Raw genomic sequence first — 26,876 nt, 5'->3', positions numbered from 1 at the left:
ATGTAGAGAACTATTTAACCCCCGGCAGTTTAGATGTAATATATGCAGAGTTTGTGGCCCCCGCCTCGTCACATAATCCTTAAGATCACTTGCAAATACATACTTAGAATTTTCCAAACAAACCTGATTATTCCCATCTCCATCAAACTCTCGATTTAACGTCTCATTCATTCGATCCGCAAACTTTACGTGACTATTCTCAAGCAGCGCCAGTCTCTCATTATTTAATACCATTATCAAATTTCAACGCACATTGTAGGGCAGAACTTGTACTCAGCAACAGAAATCCCAAATATTCAATCATATATCGGAACGAAAGTAATATAAAAAAAACAAAAGAAACATAGAAAAAATCAAAATAACGAAAAGATACAACGAAAACATGCTTATTGTCAAAACACATACTTTTTAATACTCTGTTATGTTAACTTCAGGGAACCTGATTATTAACTTCATCATAACATAATATTCACTTATTATATTTCACTAGCAAACAGACTAAGGGACATTTCATCTAATATCATTTCAGAACGCCACTCCACTACCTCTAGCGCCTCTCCGACCAGCTTGGATACGCTCACTGCTAGTCGCCATTTCACCATCTTGGGGATTAATAAGCTCCTGTACAAATTCACCAGCATTGTACTTTGTAACTGAGCCATCTGGACGCCTTATGAACAAGCAGGGGGGCACGGACTTAGAGACCCAACTTTCTATGCCGCGTTCACGTAGCTTCATGCGAGTCAAGATCAGCTTTTTTCGTGCTTCTCGAACACATTGCGGAGCATCATCTGATATATAAATATTCTGAAAACCACAAATAGACTTTCCTTGCAGTTTCCTCGCGTTCTTCAGCAGTAGTAATTTAGAGCTTTTCGAAAATAAGTCAACTTTCAAGAATTTCTTATCTGGTTTAAAGTCCAAAATCTTAAATGACGGAACATCATCTAAACCCAGACCCTGCGCAACAATCTCCTTGAAAATTGTAGCACCTTCAATTTCATCCTTTGCTTTAATATTCCAAATCAAAATATTGTTTTCTGAAGGCTTGCTTTCTAAATTCATCATTCGTGTCGAGATACTAGTCAACTCGGATCTCAAAAGCTGATTTTCATCAACGAGGACTTTCACTTGATTTGTCATATTCTTATTCTCATTCTCAATTGCAACAACTTTCGGTTCTAGCGCTGAAACTATCGATATCGAGTCAGTTACTGTAGTTTCTAGGCTTTTAACACGATCCTCAAGGCCTCTGAACCCAGTTGTTAATACATCCAATTTAGAGCTATTTGCAGTAACAATCTCCAAGATTTTGCTGAAATTATCTGATAGACTTTTTAGTTCGTGTCTCTCATTGCTAGATTCCGTTGATTCCTGATACACATCCAAATTAATCTCTTGCATATACCCAACTTGTATACTAACTATTCTCTTTCTGCCCATTGTGTTTTAAAAAAAAAAAAAAAAATGTTCTGTTTCCTTCAGTCTCAATTTAACTCAGTCAGACACTTGCTAATAACAAGATTCTCTCGCACGCCACTGCTAAACTCGTTAATCAACAAAACAGGTTCCCCGAGCATAAAAAGGTCTTACTCGCTTGGGTTCATTTTGATAACTTGCTTAAAAGCAGTGATGCCCAGCAGCATAGGTGTTTCCATGTTTCACTTATTGGGTCAGATACACAGAGAGTCTTTCCTTACTGTTCCAGGTACTAAGGAATCACTCAATTGATAGGTATATAGTTCATAGTTCTATTTCTAAATGACTACTAAAATTGCAAAGGCCTACCTTAGAATGTGCCAGCCATATGCTCCGGCACTAGAGTTATCGAGTTGGTCCTAATTTAGGCAAATCAACGCTCAGGATGCAGCGTGTTAACACAAATGGTGGTATGAAGTGAGCAATCCCTCGTATTTAAATCAGCTGGATTTTTTCACGAAAAGTTAATTGCGCAATCTAACCAAGTACTTTGGCCTATTTTCTTTTTTTGTTACGAGTCAATAACTCCTTTTTTTGTTAACTCAGGTAGTCAAGATACGCTAGGCAATTCATTCGGAAAAAAAAAAAAAATCATAATCCTTTGACGAAACCTGAAAACATTGCCAAATCTAAACTAGCTTCACTGAGATTAGAATTCACTGAAAAGCGTACTGGTTAAAAATATCCAATTTAATAGCAGATGCGTACACTTTGAACTCTGAATCAATTCAGTCCTGAATAAAATTAGCGTCCCATTTCATCTCCTTCAGAAGTCACTCCAATTACTTCAAAAAGAGGTTTCGATTTGTCTAGATATATATTGTGCAGAAATCTGCCATGCTCTCCGCTTCGCAGAAAAAAACACGCTGTTCCTTTGCAACGAATTCGTAAAGGAATCATTCCCGGGTGGTCGTCAAATCCAGATCTCGTCATTTCATGTAGTCAAGCAAAATTTTGGTTTTCAGTATGGAAAGAGTGTGGACGTCCGAATATGGGTCTTGTGAACAGCATACGGATTTTCACGAAGCGAAAGATTTCTAAGGCCCTGGCTCGGAATCGGAAAAATCTAGTCAATCGTTATTCTGCCCGTGAACAAGATAGAAATATGATCTTCAAGTTTGTCTCTCGTTCTGCAACAAATTCTTCGTCACCATCCCCAGCCGACATCCCTGAAGATGAATGGTATGCCCATTACGAATCGGAGTTCTCAGTCCCTGACCCCTCCATCAAACAATCTTACGAGGCTGCCTTAGATCAGTTTCTATCTTCTCATCCCGATGAAGATTTTATCGTCAGTACCCGCTCTGTTGAAGATGCCATCCGTAGACTCAAATGGAAAGGCTCATCGGGCATTGACGAAATCAGTGCCATCCACTTGAAACACGGAGGTAAACTTTTCGCAGCATATCTCTCTCTGCTTATGCAGCTGATTTTCTCTCAAGGGATTGTTCCTGCCACTTTCTGCATCGGAGACCTGACTCCCATTTCTTAAAAGGGAAAATATAATATTCAATTTATAGCATTCCGTCCGATAATTGTAGCTACGTCACTGTGCAAGCTCTCCGAGCTACTATTTATATAGGAAATCGAAAAAGTATGCTACACTCCTCCGCGTCAGTTCGGCTTCAAGCGAGGAACTGGATGTGCTGATGCTTTAACAGTCGTTGCTAATGTCTTGATAGAAGCCAAGTTTTGTGGAGAAAACCTTAGTTTGACAGGACACAAAATTAGAATGGCTTTCGACTCTCCAATCCATACTGTGATGCCTTTGAAGGCCGGTAAACGTGGGTTGAATCTAGCTGTCATTCGTTCTCTCAGGAATCTGCATTCCAGATTACGGATCCGACTGAACTACCTCCTGACAAGGGTTTGACCCCCATTCCTCGCACCCGACTAGTTCCAGTCAAGAAAGGAGCTCATCAAGGAGCAGTCAACTCTCCCAACCTTTTCAATAACTGTGTCCTTGATGCACAAGATCAATTTCCATCTTCGCTGATTCTGTCATCTGTTAACTTGTCTTTGGTATGCTACGCGGACGACATCCTGAATCTTGGCCGAACCCTTCAGCGGACAATTGATATCTTCGAAATCCTTGAAGCTGAATATCTTAAAGTTGGACTTCAGTTCAACTCTTCAAAATCAGAAATCGTCCTATTCAATTGGAAAACTGATTTTTGTGTTCCTACCACTGCCCTTGGTTCTAGCTCTGTCCAGCCAGTGGATCACGTCATTTATCTAGGTTTACCCATAGGTTCGTCTATCCGCCACACCCGAAAACGTCTCCTCGAACAGCTTAAACGACGTATTTCAGCGTCTTAAGCTTCAATTGTATCGTGCAAACTCCGATTCAACCGGCTGCTTCTAGGAAGCTTGTATAACGCCATCGCTCTTCCTTGCATTTTATATGCCCCACCCTTCTGGAAACTTCTCACTAAAACTGATCAGAATAAAATCAGAGTGATGTATTTTCGTTTTGCGAAGTCTACCTCCGTGGTATAGGAATTCGCATGTAACTGAAAAATTTAGAGTCACAGACCCTGGTCGCCATCGCTAGACGAATAGCGAAGCATAATAGAAAAATTTGCCGAAATCTACACGAATGGCCCCATCTGCTCATTTAGCAATTCAGTGATTCGTTTTCTTTGTTGGTTCAGTTTATTGTAGTTTGTGTCTTTTTTTTTCTTTTTTCTTTTCAGTGCTCCGTCTTGTTGTGTTGATTTGACGGTTTTTTCAATAAATCAATAAATAAATTGATGTATCTGTTCTGGGAAAAAATATTAGAGTTTTTTACATGTTTCACATCATCTCAAGATGTAACAACAATACAAAAAGACATTGACATTTTAACTGATAACCTACAAAGCCTAAGTCTCAACTTCGATAAACCAAAAACGAAGCTCCTGTGGATAAGGAAGAAAAATACTGCTTCTGCACCCCAACTAACAATAAAGCGGGCTGCAGAACAACACTGACACTTGTAGACTGAAAAATATTTGGACATTATTGTTGATTTGCCGCCAAAATTTTATGGCGCACCCAGAAAACTATTTCCGAAGCATCACAGCACATCAGGCCGATCAAACAAAGTTTCAAGCAATTGGACAACCATACTTTTGTAACACTCTATAAGGGATTGCCAGACCAACAATAGAGTGACAGTCTACATTCAGTCTCCAAAGTGAAAACATCTTTTTTGGATTTCTTGAACTTTAAAGCTACCTCTCAACTAGTATTAATTCAATTGCTTTGAACTTGACCTAGATTCTTGACTTAATTTGGAATAAGGATTAAGTTTGGAATAAATAACAGTGGACTTTGGGTAAACTTGACCTAAATTATTGATATTCTGTGAGAACATAAACTGTATTGAACTTTGAATCTAATTGGATTGCGCAAAAAGTGAAATTGAGTGCAGTAAGAGATTAAGAAATATTATTAATTTTGAGCATTCAAAGAGTGTAGACGTAAAGTGATTTAATAAGATATTAAAGTAACCCTAATTGGTAAGCAGGAGGGGGCATTTCCCGCCCCCCCGTCAATCAGAATCAATACTTTCCCTTTTAATAATGCCTAAATATTATTGTCCTGAATGTACAAACCCAGCAACCAGTGGGACAGTTCAGTGCACTAAATGCAGCCGATGGTGGCACCCCAAATGGGCAAAGATTCCTCTTGGTTTAAGAGAGAAGTTAGAGAAATGGCTTTGCTTAAACTGTGATTTTCTCACTTCCCCTTTGATTACAAATGATGAAAAACTTTCTGGCAAAGTTACGCCAAAGTAAGCCATAGATCTGTTGCGAAAAACACGCCTATAGTCACTCCCAGATCCTCCAATACCCAAGCAAAGACAATAACTAGGCCCAGCATAAAGCAGAAAACTCCCTGTGTCGATTGCGCAGAACATATACGAGAAATTTCAGCGTTAAGAAATAAATGCTCTACCCTTGAGAATGAACCTTCAGTCCGTGATTCTGTTATCGATAAGCTTGACAATAAAGTCAGGTCTGTTTCTGAGAAACTTTCGATTGGTATGCAAGAATGCCGTAAGCTAGACATTTTAGTCGACGAAAACGCAACAACAATCGATTCTCTGAAGACGCAGTTATATCAGTTTCAAAACCGGTTTCTCCTGGGTCAAATCCCAAGCCGCCATGAACTTGGTACCCAGCCAGCCGCCCAAAATAACCAACGAAAAATGAATGCTGTAAGTGTGACGTCCGTTACATCGAATACGCCCCTTCCAAGTGCGGTGAATAATAATACTGACATAGCCGCAAGTGATGAGAATAATGTGATTCTGATTGACAAGTTACAGGAAGAGGACTTACGCATCATTTTCGAGAAAGAAATCAAGCCACCATATAAAAGAGAGTGTTGGTTCTTTCGGAATGGTTTTTGTAAGATGGGAGCTAGTTGCAAATTTGCTCATGAAAGTAAAGTGACTCCGGTAAACAAAAATACAGTTCAACCTCGCCCTGAACAGTCCAAGCCAAAAAGGATGTGTAAATTTTTCGAAAAAGGAGCATGTAAATTTGGTATTCACAGCTGATTCCTAATCTATGTTATAATTTCCTTGCTAAGTCATTTAGTAGTATTGAATGTGTCCTTGATCATATAGAGATGTGCCCTCGTTTTAGATGCTTAGATGAAAATTGTAGACCAGCGCATTTTAACCGTACTGACTCAAGCTCATCAAAAAACGCCCACCTTCGACGACGCGAACAGCAGAAAATCCAAAACAAACCCTCTTGGGGTGTAGAAAAGAGGGGACACTCTTGGGTTCAAACACAGGCCCACCTTCCTGGGGAATCCAGCACCCATTTTCAGTACACCCCCCTCCTATGACACATCCCAGGAGCCTCTTAGACCCCTCCCTCCTCCTCCTCCACCTATTCATTTTCATCAACAGCCAATCAACAACCAGCCCCGTACCTATTCTATTCGCCCTCCCCTTTACCCCTTTCCCTGCAGAAGGAAAAAATTGTTGGTGACTTCAGTTTAAATAACCCCATTGCTGCTCCAGTCGCAATAGGGGGCAAGAAATACCAAAATAAACCTTTTTCCTGGGAGTTCCACGACAAACGCTACGTATTTCCTTCCTTCCTTTACAGCAACGCCGAAAGTTTAAATCTAGAAAAATTTACTGAACTTCAGACCACGGCTCAAATGCTTGGCTCTTCTGTTATCTGTGTTTCCGAGGTCCATCGACAAGAACTTAATTTATTGAGGGTTCATAACTTTTCTTCTTTTATTACAGATCGGCCTGATGACCATCCTCTTAGCAAAAAAGGAGGAGGAATTTTGAACCTTATGCACAAAGATTTTAAACTTCAGCTTTTAAATATACTTTTTCTTTGATATAATGATGAAATTATTTGGGTCAAAGCCCAACCTAAGCGACTCCCTAGGCCGCTCTTTGCCATAGCAGTGTGCTTTTTCTATTATTCAACTGGTCAACCCGCTGCGGCAAGAAAGGTTTTTTGGGAGAAGCTGCAGGGATCGACAGATTACGTCCAGATAACTCACCCATATTTTGGAGTAGTAATGCTAGGAGATGCTAACGAACTCCATAGGCAATCGCTGGTCCGGTCACTTAACCTTAAAACTAGTCGATTTCCCAACAACTAAGGGGAGTACTTCTCTGGATGTAATCCTGACAAATCTTTTGGAATATTAGCAGAATCCAAGTAAACTAGCACCACTTGGAGGAAGTTATCATTATATGCTACAGTGGAACCCCTTGGATAAAAAATTAAATATTCAGCAACCAAAGTTACTTCAAGGCCGATCACTGACCATGGTCTGCTGCAATTCGGTAACTGGATAACGGGGAAGAACTGGGTCGCGGTCTCTACAGCTAAAGACTTGGATTTACAAGTAGAAGAATTCCATAATAAGGTAAATTCAAAATTTTTCGAGTGTTTTCCCGACCGTAAGACTAAATTCTATCCTAGTGATAAACCATACGTAAATTCAAAGATAAAGCGACTGATAAAACATAAATTGCACCTAATATGAAAAGGTCAAGAGAACCAAGCAAAACAGTTGGCAAACCAAAAAATGATAAATCAAAGAGGCACAAGCAAATTACTATGAAAATGAAGTTGACCGTCTTTTGGAGTCCAAGCCTTCGCAGTTCTTCAGTAAAATAAAACGTCTGACTGGTAAAAGTTCTCAGCCAGTTGACTTCATGAAGGAGGAGCCTCTAGAGAAAACTGCGAATGATTTAAATGCCCATTTTGCTTCATTTGTGCCGTCTTAACCCCCTCTTCCACCTGACGATCCTCCAGTAAATTTAACTACTCCTTCAGATGATAATTTAATTGCTGATATTTCATCGGCAATTATAATCTGTAAACTCTCTTTGTTAAAAAGAACTTCCGGTGTCCCTTTTGAAATTCCAGTTGCTCTCATTAAAGCATTTGCTAAAGAATTATCATTTCCTCTTCAGATAATTTTTAATAATATAACAAAAACAGGATATTTTCCAAAGAAATGGAAGAAAGGGTTTATTACCCCCATTCCAACAAAAGGAGCAGCTAATGATTTCTCTGGTGTTCGGCTGATCACATTTACGTCAGTTTTTAGCAGAATATACGAAAGCTTTGTTACCACACGGCTGAAAAATTTCTTTTGAGAGTAAATAATTGAAAGCAATTTGGTAACACGCCTAAGTGTTAAATCATCAAGAGCTTCTTAACAAATAGAGAGCAAACTGTAAAGTATAAAGACCAATTTTCCCCTTCTCTGCCAGTATTTTTTTTGTGGAATTCCACAAGGAACTGTGATCGGGCCGCTGGGCTTCCTCCTCAAGATAAATGAAATTGCTGCTGAGCTGGAGGACAGATGGAAATACGTTGATGACTTGTCCTTAACGGAAGTCGTATCTGAGGATTCAAAGAGCAATGCTGCTGGTTTCATCAACGAAGTTACCTCAGGGCGGCTGAACTAAACTTGGTCGTGAATCAAGACAAATGCTCAGTCATGACATTTTCTTTTCTTCGGAATACTCAACCGTCTTTCGAACCTCCTATCGCTTCCGAGCTAATAAGTCATAAAATAACTTTACTTGGTGTGGTGATTTCTTCTGACCTCTCATGGTGGGAGAATACAAAGACAATTGTAAAAAAAGTTAACGGCGCAATCCAAATTCTAAAAACACTGAAAAAATTTCGAGTTCCTAGGGACAATCTGAAACTAATATTTTGCACTTTCATCCGGCCCTTAGTTGAATATACTTGTCTGGTTTGGCAATTTGCCCTTACCCAGGATGAAACTGATAAAATAGAACGATTTCAGAAGAGATCACTGCAAATCATTTATGGCGGTTCCCCTCTACCTTACTCCTTTTACCTCTAGAATTTAAACTTGAATCCCTTTCTTCACGCCGAGAAAAATTATGCCAAAGATTTGGCTCCTCCCTCCTCCAACATTCCATCTACTGATCATTCCTTCCCCCATCTTTTGTCCCTATTAGATCTCGTCCCACCAGGGAAGTGGCTGAGAAGGTTCCAAAACTGACCCAACTCCACTGTAACACCATGCGCTACAGTAAAAGCTTTGTGCCAAGCTTTATGAAATATTACAATGATCTCTAGTGTTTTTATTCTTTAGTTTATTTTATCCTGACGAAGTTTTATCAGACAATTCTATTTTCAATCTCAAGTGTTTTTATCATTTAGTTTATTTATCCTGACGAAGTTTTATCAGACAACTTTATTTTTCTATTTATGACTAAGAGACATCATATTTGGGATTTGCCCACGATAGCTATGTCTTGTTTTTGAATTAAATGAATTTGAATTTGAGTAGGAGAATATGATTTTGTGACCCCACTATAAAACAGACCTGGCTGCCATGGAAAGGGTCCAAAGGCATGCCACCAAACTTCTTCCTGATTGGAAAGACTTAAGCTATGAAGAACGACTATTTAAACTGAACATACCCACCCTGAAATATGGACAATTGAGAGGAAACCAGATACAAGTGTACAAAGTAAAGCACAATCTGGAGATACTGACTATCCAGAAGTATTTTCACCCTTCAAAAATAAATACCACAAGAGGACACGATGAAAAAATATTCAAACCCATAACAGTAAATAGGTCAAGGGCCAATTTTTGGAGTGTCTGAGCAGTTGTTGACTGAGAATCACTCCCAGAAATAAAAGTGAAATCTGAAACATTAAATAGTTTCAAAAATGGCCTGGATCAATTTTGGAGAGAACATTTTTACAAAAATGAGTCATAGTCTAGGGTAAGGGAGAACCTTACCCTTGGTTTAAATTGTAGAACTCAAAGAAACACAACTTTGGTGAACCAACTGACAGCCATTTACAGAGTGCTGAAACAGGGACACGTCCCTAACAGGGTTGCCAGAAAGTCAAACAAAAAACAAGCCCCAGCCTTTGAAAAACAAGCCAAAATACGCCCGAGTTTTGAAAACCAAGACTACCATCATAGTCAGTTCATAAAGTTCTAAAATTGCCCAAATTTGTGTGTTTCACAACAATTTTCGGTGCTAGTCAAAAAAAAAATTTTGCGCGTGTCGCGGCGCAGCACGTGCTACAGTGCTACACATGATGAAATAGTGCTAAAATAGTTCTTTCGTGCTAAAGTCAGAAAAAGTTTTGCCCCTAATCTAATTCTACTTTTACCTTGCTTGCTTACCCTTTGTTCATCCTGCTCCACTTTCACGGAAGAACAACGATTTATGTGATCCACCAAAATTCATCTGTTTTTAGCTGTAGTTTTTTGTGTCATAATTGTTGAACAGCTGTGAACTCTTTATATTAACTTTTAGAATTAAAATTTTTTTATCTAACTGAATATGCTAGCAACAGTCATAAGCCACAGACATACAATATCTTTGGTTTATTATCGCACAAAAATTTTTGGTATACGTTACTTGGTGCAACTGCAATACAATATTTAAAGATAAGTTTATGATTGAAGTCAGGCCTAAAAAAAAACATGAGAACGGGGTTAATACAAAAGCCCTCGTAATCCCAAAATGAAATAATGCCTACAGATAAAAAACAAAAACAAAAAAGAAAGGCACTTAAATCCATAAGGCACTAAGAGATTTAATACTCAAATGAGGCTAGGATATTATCTTGGTCGACTAGATCGGTAATTTGGTTAAGGTTTATTGTGTTTAGCCCATTAATAACCCAACTCCTCACTAGAATTAAAATAACTAATTATTTTACAAATGAAGAACAGAAATTAGTGGTGGGCAGGGCTGAGGCAATATGGAAGATATTCTAGTCAAAATTGATCATCATTAATTGTGAGACCAGCATAGAATGAAACCACTACCTGATACCCATTAGATGTTTGGGATGCAATTTCTATACTTGGAAATGCCACTGGAAAGAATTGAATGGTACATTTGGTAAACACATATAAGATTCCATATCAGAACTAGGGACAAGGGGAACACTAATAAATATCTTCTACTCTTTCTAATTGTAATATTTGTTTCAGTCAAAAAATGTATCCTTCAACTCTCATAGTCCCATATATAGGCCTAGGACATATGTTTATACAGGACAACAAAAACGCTCAAACCACATAATTATTTCTTTACAACATACAACATGTTTTTATTAATCATATTATCAAGTTCATTTTCATTGTTATCTATATTCATAAATCTGTTTAAATAATGTTTGATATACACTATATCTGAAAGTCTTCTACAATCAGATATAGATCAAATGGTTTTGGCAGGTCTATAAACTTAAAAAACCAACAAAGAGAAAAATCTCTCAAAAAAAAACAACAAACAAACGAGACTGTGGCCAGTTTAGAGAAAAGAAAACAACAGAAACACTGCACCGCGTATATTTCGAAAGTATAAATAAACCGCTTATTCCTAACTAAAGAAGAAAAATAAAACAATAAAAAAAGCTAACCATCCAACCAAAAAAAAAACAAAAATGTAAACTCTGCTCAAAATAATAAACGTAGTGAACAGATGCTCATATAGAGTTACTTCATTGAGGACATCAGAGTAACTGAGGAAAAATAAAAAAATTGTAAATTAAATTAATTATTCAGTTGCGAAATAATCCTATTGTTAGCTATTACTGAAGCAAGTCGTGTTTGTCTATCAGGTAAAATATTACATATGTGATTATTTAAAATATTTAATACCTTATTCACAGTTTATTAACAATTTAGAATGTTATAATATATTTTGTGAATATTTAAATTAAACGTATACCAGGTTATGGAAAGGTTAGCACACATATGTTTTTTAATTTCTATGGCTTTCCTGGCCCATTGGGTGTACCCCTTATCATTAGAAATAGCCAAGGCTTCATCAAATTTTACAAAATGATCTAGTTGAAGCCAAATATGCTCTGCTAAAGCTGAAACTAAAGTTTCTGGAGGCTTGCTTAATTGTAGGTTTTTTTTCTATTGAATTACTGTGTTCAATAAACCTTTCAACAAATTGTTGGTGAGTCCTACCAATATAGAACTTCCCACAAGAACACGGAATTTCATACACCCCACTTACTAAATTTCCCCGAGGTAAATCCTTACCAAAACTAAAAAAACTACCCATTGGCCTCAGCGATTGGAAACATGTATCAATACCAAATTTACATAAAACCCGTGAAAGTTTCTCCCCCAAACCAGGTACATATGGTAATGAAATGAAACTTTTTGATACAACTAAATCTAAAGACTGAGAAACCTCAATAACCCTACTATTATGTTTAACCCGTCTTTAAAAATCAAAGTGTATTAAGTGTATTAAATCAAAGTGTTTTGATTTAACACTTTGATTTAATACAGGATGTGACGTTAGCCAGTTTGGATATTGATGTCATTATGAGACTAATTATTCTGGTAAATGAATTTTCTTTTTATTTTGGTTTTCGAGGGGAGTTTTATAGACAAATTTATGGGTTTCCTATGGGGGCTTCTCTTTCTCTTTTATTGGCAAATCTATTCATAGATGCCATTGAAACCTCCGCTGTACATAGTTTAGAATCTCCCCTTGAGTTTGTGATAGGTTCATGAATGAGTTTGTGTGCATTTTGAAACATGGATTGGGCTTCTTAGACATCCTTTGTGATCATTTAAATAGTTTTGATAATTAAATTATATTTACATATCATTTTGAGAACAATAATAAATTAACTTTTCTGGATATTTAATTAATTATAAGGGATCTCCATTTTCTTTTCTCGATTTACAGAAAACCAATGCACAATGATAGGGTATTTAAATTTTCATTCTTGCCACCCTATGTCGGTGAAAAAAGGGGTTGTAATTTCACTAGTGGATAGAGCTTTTAGAATTTGTTCCCAGGACTTTCTGGATTCGGACTTGTTATACTTGAGGGATATTTTGTTTTGAACTAGTTATCCAATTAAGTTCATTGATAAAATAATTGAAAATAGACGTGTTAAACATAATGGTAGGGTTACTGAGGTGGCTCAGTCTTCAGATTTAGTTTTATCAAAAAGTTTCATTTGATTACCATATGTACCTGGTTGGGGGGAGAAGCTTTCACGGGTTTTATGTAAATTTGGTATTGATACATGTTTCCAATCGCTGAGGTCAATGGGTAGTTTTTTTAGTTCTGGTAAGGATTTAACTCGGGGAAATTTAGTAAGTGGTGTGTATAAAATTCCGTGTTCTTGTCGGAAGTTCTATATTGGTAGGACTCAATAATAATTAGTTAAAAGGTTTATTGAACACCCTAAATTCAATAGAAAAAACCCTACAATTAAGCAAGCCTCCAGAAAATTTCGTTTCAGATTTAGCAGAGCAGATTTTGCTTCAACTGGATCATTTTGTAAAAGTTGATGAAGCCTTGGCTATTTCTAATGATAAGGGGTACACCCAATGGGCCAGGAAAGCCATAGAAATTAAACATATGTGTTCTAACCTTTCCATAAAAAGGGATAGGGTTAATTTAAATAATGACCAAATATATTATAACATTCTAAATTTTTAAAAAACAGGTAATAAGGTATTAAATATTTTAAATAATCACCTATGTAATATTTTACATTCTATACAAACACGACTTGCTTCAGTAATAGCTAACAAAAGGATTATTTCACAACTGAATAATTAATGTAATTTACAATTTTTTTATTTTTCCTCAGTTACTCTGATGTCCTCACTGAAGAAACACTATATTAGCATCTTATCCCTACGTGGATTATTTTGCGCCGATTGTACATTTTTGTTTTTTTTTTGTGGTGGTTTTATTGGTTTTTAGTTTTATCTTGTTTTTTTTTATCCTGTTAGTATTTAGTTAGTAATAATCATTTTTTTTAGACTTGCGTAATATCCAGGGTTTTTTGTTTATGTTGTTTTCTCTCCACTGGCACCCGTATAGTTTGTTTGTTTTTTTTTTGTTTTTATTTTCTCTTTTTTGGTTTTTTGTCAAGGGTGTCCAGTTCGGCTTAAGATATTTAATTCGTCTATAAAATTAGGTAAAAGATGTATACAATTCAATAGTTGATACAGGGATGTGTGAACACACTACTTGACTTGGTATTAGCCTATAGTTGGGGCTATTGAGAAGGAAACATTTTAAGACAGCAATTGTTCCTTTACAATATGAAACAAAAAGTAGTTAAAAATTTTGAAGGTTCTTCCACTATACTTTATCCCACCCCTCTAATGTGCAAATGTATTGCAAAAATTGTATATTTCCCATCGGTTTTTCTGTTTCTTGACTTCATCAATATTTATTTAATTTAAAGAAAACAAGGGTTCAAACAAGAGTGATGCATGGCAAGATGCATGGGAAATATATGAGTAGAGCTATATACTTGCAGATTAGGGGAAGGGGTAAATTATACTGGAAGTGCCTTCAAAAGAGCTTGACTAAAAGTTTGTCTCCGTTATTTTAAGTGAGAATTGTTCTCTTTATGTTTCTTATTCAGTAGCTCTGGTTTAAGACTAATAGAACTTAATTTTTCTTTCAGTAAATTTCTAGCTTAGTGGTTTTTTGCTGTCTTGGAAAATATTTGAGTCAGGTGAATGAATCTTTCAAAAATACATCAAGATAATAATTAATAATTTTTTAGGAAAATATTTTGAAATACTTACCTCCACCTCCTTCTCCCTTTAGAAGGCACTGATACTTGATGACCTTAAACAATCCTCGTGAAACCTTGCAAATTAAATAATTAAAGATAGCACATTTTGATTGTAATTCAACTTTACTCACTCCCCCCACCCCCAATGTGCAAAAATATAGGCTAGCCAAGCCCAAATTCTATATTTCCAATATATATTCTGTTTCTTGATTTTTTCATTATTGATTCAATTTTTGGGCAGATTATTAAGACAAGAGTTAGTGTAAAAATGAGCAGGAAATATGTAAGGTATAATCCTAGACAAGCTACTTTTTGATATCTTGGAAGAGTTAGGTTAGAAAACAAAACTTTCAGTGATGAATCCAGGGCCAAAAAAATGCTCTGGGAAGGTATTGCCATTCTTCTATGTCAACCCCTTTCTTATTTCTAAGTCTTGGAATTTTGACAAAACAACATCATACCTTAATTTTGAGTTTCTTTTTCTCTGGTTTTAGTTCGAAAATACAATTCCTGTTATTAGATCAAAATTTTAAACCTCATCAAGGTTTTTATCCTTAAATAATAAATATTATTTACTTAGCTTTGAAAATTCCCAAATTTAGATTTAGTCGAAGTGCAAAGCTAAAATTCCTTTTTTTGTACATTTTTTATAGCAAACTATCTATTCTACATGGCTTCAGATTTACAAAACTATGGTTTTTAGTGCTCATCAAAGGTCTGGGCCCTCTATTGGGGAAAGGAGTAGAGATGGGTTGGCTACTTCAAAATATCTTTCAAGGACATACTTTAGTCTGTAAACCCATCCCAGAAAGCTTCATTTTTGTAACCTAACCCCTTCCCAAGATAGCAACAAATAGCCTGTCTAGAATTTTACCATATATAATTCAGACTATATATTTGCATGAGCACCCTTAAGGGGGAACAAGGGGGGGCACCTTCACCTTAGTACTCTTAGCATCATTAGTTACAGTAACTGTAGTTGTTGTACTAAAATTATACACCTAGTGCCTTCTGGCTAGTTCAAAATCCCCCACCATGTGCTCTCAAAGATTTAACTATTAATATAAGTTGTTCTTGAGATAATGCTTTGTCACCTTTTTAAGAGTCCACACGTTCATATATTGTTTTGATTTAGTTCGACATCTGTCTAAATATTTCTTGCATTTGATTACTGCGTATGGTGTTATATTCTCTTGGGAATATTGCTCTGAGGGTTGTGGGGGGGGCATTCTCAAAGTAATAATTTATGGACCTTTAAACTATGCTGAACAAAACGGCTATCTCAAAATTTTGACTGGATGTGTTTGGGGAAGTGATTGACGTGGGGGAGGGGAGCTGGTTGCCCTCCATGAGCTCTTTTTAAATTTCCTATGACATTGCTTTCCATAGGAAGTTCCCTGGTCTAAAATACAAAACAATATATTGTGCCCAAATGGCTCTTTACTTAAGCAGCACAATATTGCTTCCTATAACGTTTTGTGTTGGGATTTTAATTGTGCAGTACTGGAGGTTTCAATTAGGCCAGGTAAGCACCCCCATAATTTAGCCTATTGGCACCCATGTATATTTTCACAATAGGGGGGGGAGGTAAAGTATTATAAACATGCAGTTAAAAAAGTGTTAATTAAAGACGCCTAGAGAAGGACATGTAGAGAAGGAAAGTTGTTAAGAAAAAAAAGCATAACACATATAGTTATTTTAGACAACATAAATAGGACGTATTCCAGATATGATTTTTCCTCAATTCCTTACCCTAATGTTCAAATATATAACCCAAATTGGACATCTCCAATGCATTCTTCCTTCTGTTAGCAACTGATTTTACTGGTATTCCTCTCTCATAGTCGATTAAATTTACTGGCACAATGGATGAATTTCAGTCATGTATTTGCAAATTAAGGGGGATGGCCTGGGGGTAATGTATAGCAGGGCTACAAGCAAGACATCAGCAACAATTATTTCTGTATATTAATTATCAAGTATGAATTGTTTTCTTAACATGTTTCCTTCTCAAGGTGTGTACCATTACAAGTAGGGAAATATGCATATTACAAATTATAATCTTTTCTAGACATGATTGTTTAGCAACAACCCCAATTCTAGCCTAAGCCAATGCCACAAAAAAATTCGGCCAGATCTTTCATATATATTAAAGGATAGATTTGCATAAAATTCAAGTCTTGCCTTAATCTGAGCAGCAGTAAAATTCCTTGTAACTTGTAAGACTCCTAACGCAGAGCCTTCTCAGCCATGCAGAAATAAATTCCTAATGGAGATGCGTTTCAGAATAGAAAACGTTTTCTACGCGTTAAAGGAGGGCTCCTGTCTTTTTGGTGCACAACCACGGCTGAACCACCCTGATTTCGAAATTTTTGTCTGGTTCCAAACTTTCAGTCAAAATAAGTCCATTGTTGTATAAAAAAATCCCACTTTCCCGCCCCACAGCCCCCACGCCCACTGAAAAATTCAGCCCGCCCCTACGGCTAAAACAAGCCCACGGGGCGGAAAACAAGCCCATCTGGCAACACAGGTCCCTAATGGAACTAAGGATCCTTTAAGTTATATTAATTTAAAAAAAAAAGTTTTCGCAAGGGAAGTAAACAGCAAAGTTGAAACTTAAAATGGACAAAAATTATTACTTCACAGCCTATCTAATATATATCAATAAAACTAGTACAAGTGAGCCAACTAATTATGTTTCCCTATGCTTTTAGGATTATACAAAACTAGTGCTTTACTGAAAACACAAAAGTTAAGTATAAAAAGAAGGATTATTGATTTAAGAGTCAAAAGTGAGTATGTAGCCTGACAACACTAAACGAACCTATACAGTTTTTTATAGTCTTACACCAATTGTGACATCAGTAACTTTCAGTATACAATTAAAATTATCTTAAAACATTAGTGTAAAACTAAATATTTTTTAATAACCACGAAGTAATTGAACAGCATACAGAAATATTGGATTGATTTATCAACCAGCATTTTGGTCTAGCCAGCTATAATACCAATAGTGGGTAATATACAGTCTTAAATTGTAATAAATATGCTTCAGTATTACTTGAAATGAAGATCAAATAAGACATAGAATGAACTCTGGAAATCTGATTATTTCTCTCTATACAACAGTGAATTCCAAGCTATGATACAAATTCCAAAGTTAGCCTATAGTCCTAATACTATCAAGATGGCTTCACTCCAGACTTGCATACAAACTAATCATGACATGTCCTTTTCAGAACCAAAACAAGAGTCAGTCATTAAACTGAGCCATTATTCAGAACTGATAACAAATTAAACATAAAAAAAAATAAAGCAAAATCCTAAAATGGATTGTTATTTTTTTAAATGGGCTTTATTTTAAATGGGATTGATCCTAAAAGGGAGTGATAATATTTTTACTCTGTAAAAAGTGCCCTTAATTGGTTTACTTTTACTCTACCAAAACTCCTATATTATTTTGTGTTTTCAGTAAAGCACTAGTTTTGTATAATCCTAAAATCATTGGGAAACATATTTAGTTGGTTTCTTTGTACTAGTTTTATTGATATGTTTTAAATAGGCTGTGAAGTAATAATTTTTGTCTGTTTTAAGTTTTAACTTTGCTGTTTAGTTCCCTTGGGAAAACTTTGTTTTTTTAAATTAATATTTGTTCATTTTTGATTGAAATTTAATGTAGAAACAACCCTGCCGCAATCTTTCTTATTTATACGGAATAACGTATGTTCGTTTTAGGTTTTGACGTCACTTCTGAGTTTCAGTTGAAAACTTATTTTTAATATAATTTCTAATTATCACCAATCTAGGGAGATAGGGTATCTCAAGAATATACTGCAAACAACCTTGACCGATTCGAAAAACTTTCAGTTCATAGTATAAAGTTCATTATCCATACTTCACAAAACAATACATATTTTTCAGGAATATTTGTTTTCTGATGAGTAAAAAGCTGTTTTTACTCAGCCGACTTACCCTGAAAAAAACATAATGAAGACAGGGTTTTATAAATCACCTACTGACTAGGAGAAACTAGAGGGCTACTGTAACAAAAGAGAGCTATTTAAGGGCCCATTTAAAAGCTTATATTTATACCTAATCGTTTTTTTTTATGAATTTTACTTGATAGCCCACGAACTGCACTTTTGGTTGTTTCCCCAACTTTTTAAATGAAAAAATTGCCTTTTCCAATGAAATGGCCAAAAAGGGTGTTTTTCAAAACCAAGGCAAGAGCAAAAACTAAGGGGACAAGGACGTCCCTTCCCCTCAATTACTGCCGCTAGAACTAGCACACATGCTTCATCGCAGAGTGAAGTTTGAAGGTTCAATTCAAAACTGTTGATCAGTCAAGCTTAATTTTTGGTAGATTTTTAGTTGAAAAGTGTTCAGTTTTAGTGAATTTGTTTTTGCAATAATTTTTTACTTTTAAGATGAGTAGTTGATTTATAAAACTTACTAAGAGGGCCTGGAGGGGGAGTATATGTGAGGGGTTCTTATAAACCTCCTGTTAAGGGCTTTGGACTGTAATTATTGCAATGGTACTGTTTAATGCTTCCAAACTCTGTCACTTAAGAAGGGGTACCATAAGTGCCGTTTTTATTGCTATATGGCACTTTTGGAGGGTAAAATTGATAAAAAGCACACAGATTTGAGCAATAGATTTAAAATCAGCCTTCCCGGAATATGCCTTAAAGAATGAACTCATCAAGTTTGTAAAAACAGTGGATTATCTAAAAAGTAATCATAAGAAGAGACAAACCATGATTGAAAAAAAATCCAAGCTGGAATCAAACACATGATAATCTAATTTGAAGTCCAGTGCTGTACTGACAGAACCAAGCCTCTAACAATATAATTTAGTATATTGGTGTTTGCAGGACTTTAATTGAGCAGCTTCTTAAGGGGGACTGGAGGAGGAATTTACAAGAGGTGTTCTTGCAAGCATCCAGTTAAGGGTTTTTGACCATGTTTCTTAAAATGATACATTTTAAGCTTCCAAGATTTTCCACTTAAGAAGAGGCACCAAAAATGTTGTTTTCAGTGCTATATCTCACTTACGAATGGTAGAATTGATAAAAAGCACGTAGATATGCGCAAAAGTTTTAAAACGAGCCGTTAGACATCACTCTAAAAAGTTCTGTTAGCCTACTAGCCCTAGCTTTTCCACTTGAGACATGGCACCAAAAGTGCCGTTTTTAGTGCTATTTGAAACTTGCAGATGGTGGAATTTATAGGAAGAACAATATTTTTTATATAACCTATCAAAAATCTATCTAAGACGTTCTGGTAGCCCGGTAGTCCCACCCCTCGAGAAACGGCATGAAAAGTCCCTTTTTTGTGCCATATGGCACTTGCACACAGCGGAATTTATAAAACCATGTATATATGAGAAATAGCTTTTGAATGAACTCTTAAGCATCTTTTTATGATGTTCCAGTAACCCACTAGGCCTGGAAAAAAGAAGAAAAATGACCATTTTAACATTTTTAAACTTTTAGTTACTATGCACTGTGGTTTGCTCTTTACCAGGTTGCAACCAATGCTTCAACCATGACAAAGAGTTCATTGCAAATTCTCCTCAGAAACTAGCTAACATTAAAATCTGTGAAATCTAATATTTTTAAAAACCTAGTAAATATAAGCAATAGCTTTTAATTAAGCCATTAAACATGTATCTACAACAGTGTGGTAGACTGCTAATGTTTCAGTAGCTTACTGATGAGCAGACGATTTATGAAATTTAATAAGGGGGCTGGGAGGGGAGTGTAAGGGAGGGGTTCTCGTGAACCTCCAGTTAGGGGTTCTGAAACATAACTATTACAATAGTACCTGTTTTGTATTTCAGAGCTTTTTCACTTAAGAAGTGGCACCAAAAGTGTTGTTTTCAGTGCTATATTGTACCTACGAATGGTAAAATTAATAAGAAAAAAGCATATATATAACAGCAATATCTTTCAAATGAATCCTTAAGCATCACTCTTCTAAGTTCTGCTAGCCCAATAGCCCCAGCTTTTCGACTTGAGACATAACACCAAACGTGTTGTTTATAATGCCATTTGGAACTTGCTGATGGTGGAATTTATATAAAAGACGCATATATGAGCAATGTCTTTTATATGAGCTATAAAAAATCTGTCTACGATGTTCTGGTAGCCTGCAAGTGCCACCCCTTGAGAAATGGCACAAAAAATGCTATTTTAGTACCATATGGCACTTACAGATGGCGGAATTTATAAAAAGCACGTAGATATGAGAAATAGCTTTTTAATGAGCAATTAAACATCTCTCTATGATGTTCTGGTAGCCCGCTAGGCCTGTTGAAAAAAAAAAAATGGAGACAGATCAGTGCTACCAATGCAAAAAAGTGATTTTCCTTGTTGTTCACGGAGGGGGACTGTAATTTCCCTGAACAAGGTTTTTGACCATGCTGATTTCAATGGTACACTTTTCATTTTCATCTGACGCCGTTTTCGAGAGGTTTGGGGCTTTTTTTCCGAAATCACTATAAATTACTTTTTGCAAAAACTTTTACTTTTAATGCAAACCGAAATAATAGTTAACATTCCTGAGTCAGTGTCAGTTGGCAATTTTTTTTCACTAGGCAGTTTTTTCAAATCGCTTTTTTTAACTTTTGGTTACTATGGGCCGTGGTTTGCTCTTTACTAGGTTGCAGCTACTGCTGCAACCATGATACCTTGCCAGGACATGCTTTAAAAATTGAGCCTAGAAAATGACAGAAAAAAACAACGGATACCGATACCAATATTCCCGATGCGATACATGTGATACCAAAGCTCCCGATACCAATACGCGCGATATGGATATGCCCAATACCTCATACAACCCTTCCCCAGGGACTATGGAGGGCCATATCATTATCAAAACCATATATATTGGACTTTTGAACTATGTTAAATAAAATGGCTATCTCACAATTCTTATAGGACTAGTTTAGGGGAAGGGGGCCAGTAGAGAGGGGGGGGGGGGGCTATTTACCATCCAATCTTTTCGGTCACTTAAAAAGAGCACTAGCGAATTTAATTTCCATTCAAATGAGCCATTAAACATCTCTCTATGATGTCCTGGTCATTTGCTAGCCCTGGGGAAAAAAAAGAAAGAAAAGGAAAAAAAAAGGAGACACATCCATGCTACCCATGCAATAAAATTCACTTCCCTTGATGTTCAAGGTGGGGACTGTAACTATCCTTCACAAGGTTTTGGACCATGCTAATTCCAATGGTGCAATTTTTATTTCGATCTGACGCTATTTTCAAGGGGTTTTAGGCTCTTTTTCGAAATCACCATAAATTTCTTTTTGTAATGAACTTTTACATTTAAGATTAACCAAAATAGTAGTTACCATTCCTGATTCAGTGCCAGGTAGCAATTTTTTTCACTAGGCAGTTTTTTGAAAACACATTTTTCAACTTTTGATTACTATGGGATATGGTTTGCTCTTTACTAGGTTGCAGCTGCTGCTGCAACCTGATGAATCCAAGCATTGTTAAAAATAATATTTAGTTTGGATTAACACTAATTTTATTTATTTGTAATAAATTGGCTTTGATTTGCTTAGGGTCAAAATTAGGGGCTAATTTAGACCCAATCCCCTGACACTTCAAACTTCTTTGAATTGCTGGACACTCCCTAATCAAATTATCTAGCAATTTTTTGCAATTATACTCTCCCTTCCCCAGAAAATAAAAATTATTTATGACTTCCAATTTCGTTTTCTTTTTAACAAGAAGAAAAAGAAAGCCAAGTGCATCCCCTTCCATATAGTTCTGTTTCCATCTCAGCATAGACTGTAAAATGAACAACTGTTCATTTTCCCCTTTGTTTATTGTAGTGACAATGGATGGCTGCATTGCTGCCATTGACTTGTGTTTTTCAAGCATTTTTTAACTGCCCAGTGTGTCCTTCACAATCCCATCCTATACACATTTAAGAAACACTTTGTTTAAAAAAAACAAACACCAAGTGTGTCTTGGGTCTGACTTAACAAAGCATACAAAGACAGTAAAGTGTAATAAAGTAGAGGTAAATATAGTTTTGAAATTTTGGAATATTACTTGAAATAGAATGCTATATGAGGTTAAAGATAAGCTAAAGAATTTTACCCTCTATTTCCTAAGAAGTACCTTTTTTACCAATTTTACTTACTGAGATTTACTTAACAGTAATTTTACAACTGTAGGTTCAAACCCCTACCCCCCCTGGATACAAACTTGCATAGACATTTCAGGGTATATATTTGAAAATTTGAGGGGTGGGACAAAGTTCTTTTCTGACACAAGTAAATATTACATGAAGATACAATATGAAATTCTGCTTCTAAAGCTATTGCTATTCTGCTATAATATAAAGCTATTCTGCTTCTAAAAGCTATTTCTATTATGTTAATTAGAAAATTTACTATTTCTTTTTTAGGAGGAAATCTTAAACAGGAATATCAAGATTTGTATACTTACTAGGTGTATATTTGACTCTTAAAGGGGTCTTGAGAAGCAACTTTCACAGCAGTAACCATTGTATTTGGAAACACAATTGAATAGTGAATCAAATGGTAGAGTAGCCAACTCAGCATGGTATTTATTCTAGTCATTATACAATAATTTTTTTTATTAGCAATTAATTCACATTCATTAAAAGAATCCCTGGTAAATTTGTAGTTAACAATACAATTTAGCAAGCATAAAAGTGAATATTTCATTTGATGCCTTTTTTTATGCACTATTATAGTTTAATAATTAATTTTGGGTTATATCAGATGGTGAGCCCTTAAAGGGCTAAAAGGGCTCAAAAAAGCCTATAGTTACTAAAAGTTTAAAATCTGTTTTGGTACATTTATTATATACCTCCTAACTAATGTTCTTCTAATAAGGTTTTCTGATGCTCAATCCTAATGAAATATACCTAAGTTTGATAAAAAAAATCATTATTTTAGAAACAAATTTGGGCTATATATTTGCACATTAGGGGGTGGGGGTAAAGTATAGCAGGTCTGCATGCCTAATGTGTTATGCACAATTATTCCGCATATTATGTAGTAAGAATTGCTTTCTAACTTCACCCTGTCCAATACTTTACCAACACCCCCACCTCCCTAAGGTTCAAATATATAGCCCAAATTATATATTTTCCATCTATTCTGTCACTTCTCTTTGTCTTGTGTTACACTAAGCTGAAAGAGACTAAAAAAAAGTTCTGCAAGTACCTCTGATGCTAAAAAACTGCCTAGAGAGAAGAAAAATGGCATTTGTAGTTGATTCAGGAATGGTAATTATTGTTTTCCTCAGTCTTTATAACAAAATGTTATTTTGCAGAAAAAATTGCAGGAATTCAAAGTAAAATTTTACTAATAAAACAACAGAAAATCAAAATTTTCATTCCTGAATAAGCTACACGTAAAATTCTAGTTTAGCACTTTTTGCTATCTTGGAAAGGGGTTAGGTTAGGAAAATGAAACTTTCAGTAATGAATCAAGGTCCAAAAACGTACTCTGATGAGGAATTGTAAAGCTTAAACCTATTGGAATTTTGACAAATTAACATATTAGCTTAATTTTTAGTTTCCTGACTGTTTTTCTCTGGTTTTAACCTTGAAAATGCAATTTCTTTTACTTGAGAAGAATTATAAGATGTAGTTTTTTTTTTTTTCCTTTTTTTAGGAAATGTATTTGCAGATCTTTGATACATCATAAATTGGGATGAGCAAAGTTGTGAAGCTGAAAACAGTTTTCTTGTAGGCCTACTTCATCTAAGCAGAGCATCTATTCTGCAGGGTTTCACTTTTATTGCCCTCTAGGGGGAGAAAAAGTGGAATAATGTACTTCAAAATATGTTTCCAGGGCATACTTAAGTCTGTAGATCCAATTTTGAAAGTTTCATTTTCCTGACCTAACCCCTTTCTAAGATAGCAATAAGTAACTAAACTAGAATTTTATCTAAGCTATACATGACAATTTTTTAACACTAGACAGTGTTTTTTAGAAACTTGCTTGTAGGCTTAACTTTTGGATAATTTGCACTGGTATACCTTTTGGGCCCTATTAAGGGCACAAATGGAATTTGGTACTGTTCTATTAGCTGTAAAACATGTAAGCCAGACACCCAAGAAAAGCAAAAACCAAATGCCTATTACTTGGTATCTCCTTATCTGACACTGTATAAACAAGGGGTTTCTTACTCCCAGAACTATATTTAAAATTTAGTTTTTTGGGTTTTAGGGGGGGAAAAGTACCTAGGTTAGGTTATATATTTAATATATGCTATGCTTTACCTCCACACCCCTAATATGCAAATATACAGCCAAAATTTGTTTCTAAACTAATATATTTGTATAATATTTTGTTTTATTTCATTAGCATTAACCAAACTCTACTTCTTGTGTGTTTTACAGCTAATAGACCAGTACCTGGAACTTTCCCCAGAAGCAATTACGGTACTGAACTACGAAAGAACATAAAAAAGGCATCAAGGGATGTGTTCACTTTCACCCTAGCTGAATTATGTTGAGAACTGCAAATAGACTATTTCTTTGACAAAAGTTTTGTATTTTTCTCCTATGAATATTCATTTGCCTTAGCCAACTCAGTAGAATTGCCTAAGTAAGAAGTACAGATCCATTTACTAGAACTAAATATATAACATTAAATAAGCTAATTGTAACATTGCCAGATATTTCCTTTAAAGTTGTGAAAGCAGAGGTAACTCTATAGTGGTATAAATAGTTTGAAGATCAGATAACAAAAACTTTGCTGTTTACACAGCCCAGGGTGGGTGTTTTAAGTTATGCCCTGGGGGGCATATATGGTTCTTATAGGAAGGACACTTGTAAAAACTTCAGAGAGGGCTCATTTGATTGTAAATTGAAAGTTCTACTTCACTATTTAAGAGTTGAAAGAGATTGGAGGGCAACAAGCCCTCCCCCTGCCTTTCATCCCCAAGCTCATCTGATAAAAATTTTGAGCTAGGAATTTTGTTAAAAATAGTAGGTAAAATTCTAATTTAGCTACTTTTTGCAGTAGAATTCTACTTTATCTACTTTTGGCTATCTTGGAAAGGGATTAGGTTAGGAAAATAAAATTTTCAGGGATGGGTCTACAGGTTAACTAAAGTGAATATACCACTCAATGCCTTTTTTTATGCTCTTTACAAATGTAATAATCATTTTTGTCAGAAATGAATTTTAGCCCCCACCCCTATATATACCAGTTCAGGGTATATATTTGCAGATTGGGGGGGGGGGGGAAAGTTTAAAATTACCAATAATTTGAAAAATAAAAAAAATTACCCCCCCATGTGCAAATATATACCCTCAATTGACATAAATAGGGGTGGGGGTGAAATTCAGGTCAATATCTACCAAATCATATTATTGAGTTAGGAATAAAGTGAATACACCATTTGATGCCTTTTTTTATGCTGATTACAAATATAATAAGCATTTCTATTGGAAATGAATTTCAGCCCTCCCCCCTATATAGGCTGTAACTCCATAATATGACTTGGTGAATATTTACCTTTTGAAGGGTAAATTTTCACCAAATCATATTATTGACTTACAAATAAAGTGAATATACCACTTGATGCCTTTTTTTTTTTTACAAGGATGAAAGTGAAAACGTCATTTGATGTCTTTTTATGCTCTTTCATAATTCAATAATCCCTTCTGGGGCTAGTCGCATCTTCAGCCCTAAAAGGGGCCCCAAAGGTAGGCTATTTCATTTTTGTAACCACACAAAGAACTTATCAAAACTATTTAAGCTGTTGAAAAGTAGTTATAAACATATCATAGTTTATAAATAAGTTGTTTAATGGTAATATATTCCAAAAATACTTATTTATAACAACTCAAACCTCATTTATTAGAGCCTCGTTTTCAGGCTCAGAGCGGGTTCGATGTTCGAACACGGGTTGTTCTCGTCTAGTGCATCAAGCGTTTTCACAAAGTGGGTTCTCGAGGAAAACACGGGGTTGAAAATTGACAACTGAAAACGCTTGATGCTGAGGAATAGAATTTTTCTCTCTATTTTACTCGGGCTATCTGTCATGGCAAACTGAAGACATGGCAACCCTCGACGTTGCTTTTCTGCAAGATGGCAGATTTGCAGAATCTACCAAATGGAGACTGGCTTTTAGAAGCAGATTCCTGTTGAACCTGCAACCCTAAAAACGCTTGATGTAGAACTCGATAGCAACCCGTGTTCGAACCTGGAGGAGGCAACTCAAATGTAAACCGTTTTCTTACCATTTCAAGCTTTTCAAATGCCGTTGACTAAAATAGCGCTGAATTTTGCGATTCAAAACTTTGGCGCCGG

The 26,876-nt window shown here is 35.7% G+C and overlaps 1 protein-coding gene across 4 annotated transcripts in view; it reads right to left on the bottom strand.

Moving 5' to 3' along the window:
* Positions 1-26,489, bottom strand: part of LOC148952909 (uncharacterized) — a 95,426-nt gene extending 68,937 nt beyond the window's left edge. The window contains exon 1 of one of the 4 annotated variants that reach the window (XM_089087459.1): positions 26,416-26,489. The gene's annotated coding sequence lies outside the window, so the exon portion shown is untranslated. Of the gene's footprint in view, positions 1-14,567; positions 14,688-23,025; positions 23,645-26,415 lie in introns of those variants that run through there. The other 3 variants (XM_089087460.1, XM_089087462.1, XM_089087461.1) reach the window with 3 other exon arrangements.
* Between the last annotated feature and the right edge of the window lie 387 nt (positions 26,490-26,876).

This window comes from Artemia sp. Qi Xiang Cuo, chromosome 4 (assembly GCF_049724085.1).
Source record: "Artemia sp. Qi Xiang Cuo chromosome 4, ASM4972408v1, whole genome shotgun sequence".
NCBI classification, from domain to species: domain Eukaryota; kingdom Metazoa; phylum Arthropoda; class Branchiopoda; order Anostraca; family Artemiidae; genus Artemia; species Artemia sp. Qi Xiang Cuo.
Note: the sequence above shows the minus strand (reverse complement) of the source record. Positions and strands in the feature narration are given on the sequence as shown.